The sequence below is a fragment of the Panicum virgatum genome, chromosome 9N (genome assembly GCF_016808335.1).
Source record: "Panicum virgatum strain AP13 chromosome 9N, P.virgatum_v5, whole genome shotgun sequence".
Classification (NCBI taxonomy): Eukaryota; Viridiplantae; Streptophyta; class Magnoliopsida; order Poales; family Poaceae; genus Panicum; species Panicum virgatum.
In genome coordinates, this window is record NC_053153.1 from 30,067,554 (window position 1) to 30,073,553 (window position 6,000).

Below are 6,000 nucleotides of genomic sequence, written 5' to 3' on the forward strand. Positions count from 1 at the left end.
TCTGGATGTCTTGCATCGTTGATATTGTCCATCTTGAATACACCACCACGCTGCTCACCTTCACTGCGCCTCCTCCCGCCAATTAGGGCCAGACGCGACAGCATCAGCGCACACCTGCGAAGGAGGAACTGAATGCGTCGCCATGGCCCTACGGTTATAGAGCTAAACAGGTGGTATCATTTTCTAAAAGGTTATAATTGCATCCCTAGTTCATGGATCAAACCGGTGATATCATTTTCATTGCCGGCCCGATTCCAAACCGGCCCTAATGTGCTATATTAATTATTACAAATTGACTTAAAATCCGACTTCCAAATTGATGGTGATGAGTGACGAGCCTTGTGCAGTAGTGTTAGATGGCAGGACAATTGCAAGCACAAGACAGAAAAAAGAGGGGGCACTGCAACGTGTACGGTACATAAAGCTGAACAGGTGGTGGGAAAGTAAAGAAAGGGGATATACAAATTGTCCATGCGAATAAACATGGCCTATTAAAGTCCTGTATTCCCTCCGGTCGGCAAAGCATGTCATTCCGGCCGGAGCTACCAGTACCAGGTAATTTTGCTAAGCAAATCTGGTCATCAGGAACGGCATGTAGTGCCGAACGGAGGGAGTATATCTGTATTTGATGAAATAATTATTCCCTCGATCATTGGCCTTGATTAATCTACATTGTTTGCACGTATTAATGTGTGAAACATTTAATTTTGTGGAAACTTTTGCCACTTTCCAAGTCCTAGAAAATGAAACAGAAACAGAGACTAGCGGATATATTCAGTTGATGCAATAATGCATGTAAAATAATTGGGATTTGACTATGGTGACTGGTCAGAAAACACAAAAAACACGACGACTGAGACAGATAAGCTGCACCTGCACGCAGTTACAGTAACCATCCAAGTCCTAAACACCAACGACAGGAAAATTAAATGACCGTCGCTAAAAGCACAACACTAACAAATCCAAACGTCAAAATTTCTAGCAGCCACAAAACCAAATCTCAAGTACTGACAAGCCAGTTACAATACAACCAAACTAAGCATCAACTTATGAGGTACGAATCAAAGATCAACATTACCGGGCGATCCAATTGAACTCCTCCAGAGGATCGGAGGATCGATGCTGGGAGAACCTTGTCGTATCCGGCAGCAAGGTCCATGCATGGTGGCATCTCAAATTCTCAATGATCCGTCCTCACCGCCATGGGCAGATGGAGCATCGATAAGCTGTGGGGCACCGGCGGCACTTGCTGACACAGAGGCTCCCTGCACACATAAGAACAGACCAGCATGCTTAGTGAGTGAGGCAACAAAACCAAACTATATATGGCTTAAAGGCCGAAAGAATATAGAAGGCTATATATGTTAAAATGCTTAGGATTTAGTCCAAACTAGAGCTACTAAATATTGTGCAAACACTAAAGCCCTAGCTCAAAGATATAACAAATCTGTAATAGTTAATCTGTTACAAAACCTTACTAAGAGCAGAAGACAAGGGTTCCTACCAGGAGAGCCAAATCCCTGACGACTGCATCATCATGTGGCTGGCGGCGATGGCGACGGTGATGGCGGTGGGATGTCAAACCGCTCGGCCATGGACTGCAGGAAAACACACGAAGATGTGTCAACAAACAGGTTAGGACTCACACTATGTATTATGTAGTAGAAAGGCCGCGGCCACGATCACCAAGTTAGTATTAGTACCTGCCAGACCATTAGCCAGTGGTCCCGCTCCTGGCGCCTCTCCTCCCGCTCCCGCTGCAGCTCCCGTTCCAGCCTCTCAAGCCGCGCTCCCATGGTGGCGGTCACCTCCTCCTCCGGCGCCGGCCACGCCACGTCACCTGTGATGGCGAAAGCGCGTGATCCAGCGAGCTGCCTTACTCGATTGAGGATGACAAGCAATGTCAATAGTGGGAGAAAAACCTGATCGATTTATAACTGGCGAGGTGCCGGCAGCCGTGCAGTTCGATCGATGACCTCGATGAATGCGGCGGAAACATTGATTTGCATTGGGTTGGCTGGACGAGGACGACCACGACTGGAGTGTTCTTGCTGCTAGCTAGAGCTCTTAGTAGAATGAAATGAAGCCAGCCGGTGGAGGTGGTGGACTCGGCACACATGGCGAGAGGCGGCGACGGGGCATGAGGATTGAGGAGCCAGAGGTACTCGACGACGTGCAGATCTTTACCTTTCCAAGCCTTGTTTGCTGCTGCGATCGCGATGGGTTAGGAGGATCACTTTAGAAACTAGTAAAACATTACCTGCAGCTGCAGGACAAGAAAACTGATAGTGATCGGGTGCTCTAGCCTAAGAGGGGGAGGGGGTGAATTAGGCACTAATAAAAACTTAGACCTATGGCTCCAACTAGTTTGCACAAATCTTAAACTAAAACAAGCTATCTAGATGTGCAACTAGGTTGTTCTAGTGTAAAACCCCTATCCCAAAAGAGTTTAGCAACCTATAGCCTTTCCTATCAAGAAACTATTCTATGAAAGTAAAGGCATATAAATTACTAGAATGAAATGCGGAAGCTTAAAGAGCGGGATAGGAGATAGCAAACTCTTGACGCGGGTGTTTATCCCGTGGTTCGGTTAGCCACAAAGGCACACCTACATCCACGTTGTTGTAGCACTCACTAAGAGTATTGCTACTCGGCCACCAAGTCTCTTCCGTGAACACAATCACGGTCACCTTGGCCCCGGGTTCCACTAAGGAGCTTCTCCACAAAGGATGGGGGTCTCCACGTCCCCCGCACAAAGGTGTCGTCGCCGCTCCACACCAAGTCGGAGGGTCGATGACGTTGCCGGCGAGCTCCACGCTCCAAGGTGCCGGCGCACCAAGCTCTTGTTTTGGTTCACTAATGAACCACAGCACAAAGGCTCTAAGCCTTGCAAACTCACTCACTAAGAGCTAATCCTTTACACAACACTCTCAAAGTGTGCTAAGGGCTAAGGATATGATCTTGATGCTTTTGTATGGCTTGGAGATGTTCTTGGGTGTGTGTGGGATGTCCAGCAACTCCAGCAATCTTCAAATGGCCGGGGTGAGGCGTATATATAGGCCACCAAGTCTTGTAGCCGTTGCTCCAACGGTTAGCTGAAAATCTGTGTACCACCGGAAGAACCGATGCCTCTTGGCAGGGTAGCGTCGGTTCATCCGGTCACTCATAACACGAAGTAGCCGTTGGACTCCTGACGACTGACGCAGAGACCACCGGTTGAACCGATGCTTTGCACCGATGCCTCACCGGTTCAACCGGTGCTGAAGGAATCTTCTCCTGGACGCTGACGTCATTACACCGGTGGTATGCACCGATGCCCCATCGGTTGAACCGGTGCTGAAGACACTTCTCCTGGGCACTGACATCGCCTCTGGTACAAAGGACGGCCAATGCACCGATGCCCCATTTTGACCCGTCGGTTCAACCGGTGCCTGTAGGCTGACTTGGCTTCGATTTCCTCCTGCACCAAACATCGTAGCGATGGCGACGGTGATGGCGGTGGGATGTCAAACCGCTCGGCCATGGACTGCAGGAAAACACACGAAGATGTGTCAACAAACAGGTTAGGACTCACACTATGTATTATGTAGTAGAAAGGCCGCGGCCACGATCACCAAGTTAGTATTAGTACCTGCCAGACCATTAGCCAGTGGTCCCGCTCCTGGCGCCTCTCCTCCCGCTCCCGCTGCAGCTCCCGTTCCAGCCTCTCAAGCCGCGCTCCCATGGTGGCGGTCACCTCCTCCTCCGGCGCCGGCCACGCCACGTCACCTGTGATGGCGAATGCGCGTGATCCAGCGAGCTGCCTTACTCGATTGAGGATGACAAGCAATGTCAATAGTGGATGAAAAACCTGATCGATTTATAACCGGCGAGGTGCCGGCAGCCGTGCAGTTCGATCGATGACCTCGATGAATGCGGCGGAAACATTGATTTGCATTGGGTTGGCTGGACGAGGACGACCACGACTGGAGTGTTCTTGCTGCTAGCTAGAGCTCTTAGTAGAATGAAATGAAGCCAGCCGGTGGAGGTGGTGGACTCTGCACACATGGCGAGAGGCGGCGACGGGGCATGAGGATTGAGGAGCCAGAGGTACTCGACGACGTGCAGATCTTTACCTTTCCAAGCCTTGTTTGCTGCTGCGATCGCGATGGGTTAGGAGGATCACTTTAGAAACTAGTAAAACATTACCTGCAGCTGCAGGACAAGAAAACTGATAGTGATCGGGTGCTCTAGCCTAAGAGGGGGAGGGGGTGAATTAGGCACTAATAAAAACTTAGACCTATGGCTCCAACTAGTTTGCACAAATCTTAAACTAAAACAAGCTATCTAGATGTGCAACTAGGTTGTTCTAGTGTAAAACCCCTATCCCAAAAGAGTTTAGCAACCTATAGCCTTTCCTATCAAGAAACTATTCTATGAAAGTAAAGGCATATAAATTACTAGAATGAAATGCGGAAGCTTAAAGAGCGGGATAGGAGATAGCAAACTCTTGACGCGGGTGTTTATCCCGTGGTTCGGTTAGCCACAAAGGCACACCTACATCCACGTTGTTGTAGCACTCACTAAGAGTATTGCTACTCGGCCACCAAGTCTCTTCCGTGAACACAATCACGGTCACCTTGGCCCCGGGTTCCACTAAGGAGCTTCTCCACAAAGGATGGGGGTCTCCACGTCCCCCGCACAAAGGTGTCGTCGCCGCTCCACACCAAGTCGGAGGGTCGATGACGTTGCCGGCGAGCTCCACGCTCCAAGGTGCCGGCGCACCAAGCTCTTGTTTTGGTTCACTAATGAACCACAGCACAAAGGCTCTAAGCCTTGCAAACTCACTCACTAAGAGCTAATCCTTTACACAACACTCTCAAAGTGTGCTAAGGGCTAAGGATATGATCTTGATGCTTTTGTATGGCTTGGAGATGTTCTTGGGTGTGTGTGGGATGTCCAGCAACTCCAGCAATCTTCAAATGGCCGGGGTGAGGCGTATATATAGGCCACCAAGTCTTGTAGCCGTTGCTCCAACGGTTAGCTGAAAATCTGTGTACCACCGGAAGAACCGATGCCTCTTGGCAGGGTAGCGTCGGTTCATCCGGTCACTCATAACACGAAGTAGCCGTTGGACTCCTGACGACTGACGCAGAGACCACCGGTTGAACCGATGCTTTGCACCGATGCCTCACCGGTTCAACCGGTGCTGAAGGAATCTTCTCCTGGACGCTGACGTCATTACACCGGTGGTATGCACCGATGCCCCATTGGTTGAACCGGTGCTGAAGACACTTCTCCTGGGCACTGACATCGCCTCTGGTACAAAGGACGGCCAATGCACCGATGCCCCATTTTGACCCGTCGGTTCAACCGGTGCCTGTAGGCTGACTTGGCTTCGATTTCCTCCTGCACCAAACATCGTAGCGATGGCGACGGTGATGGCGGTGGGATGTCAAACCGCTCGGCCATGGACTGCAGGAAAACACACGAAGATGTGTCAACAAACAGGTTAGGACTCACACTATGTATTATGTAGTAGAAAGGCCGCGGCCACGATCACCAAGTTAGTATTAGTACCTGCCAGACCATTAGCCAGTGGTCCCGCTCCTGGCGCCTCTCCTCCCGCTCCCGCTGCAGCTCCCGTTCCAGCCTCTCAAGCCGCGCTCCCATGGTGGCGGTCACCTCCTCCTCCGGCGCCGGCCACGCCACGTCACCTGTGATGGCGAAAGCGCGTGATCCAGCGAGCTGCCTTACTCGATTGAGGATGACAAGCAATGTCAATAGTGGGAGAAAAACCTGATCGATTTATAACCGGCGAGGTGCCGGCAGCCGTGCAGTTCGATCGATGACCTCGATGAATGCGGCGGAAACATTGATTTGCATTGGGTTGGCTGGACGAGGACGACCACGACTGGAGTGTTCTTGCTGCTAGCTAGAGCTCTTAGTAGAATGAAATGAAGCCAGCCGGTGGAGGTGGTGGACTCGGCACACATGGCGAGAGGCGGCGACGGGGCATGA

At 50.8% G+C, this 6,000-nt stretch overlaps 1 long non-coding RNA gene across 1 annotated transcript; it reads right to left on the minus strand.

Annotated features, from left to right (window-relative positions):
* Positions 1–796: 796 nt before the first annotated feature.
* Positions 797–1,602, minus strand: LOC120689561. The gene is made up of 2 exons (XR_005681318.1): positions 1,505–1,602; positions 797–1,265 (listed from the first exon to the last, which is right to left on the minus strand). It is a non-coding gene; the product is annotated as an uncharacterized LOC120689561 (long non-coding RNA).
* Positions 1,603–6,000: the final 4,398 nt, after the last annotated feature.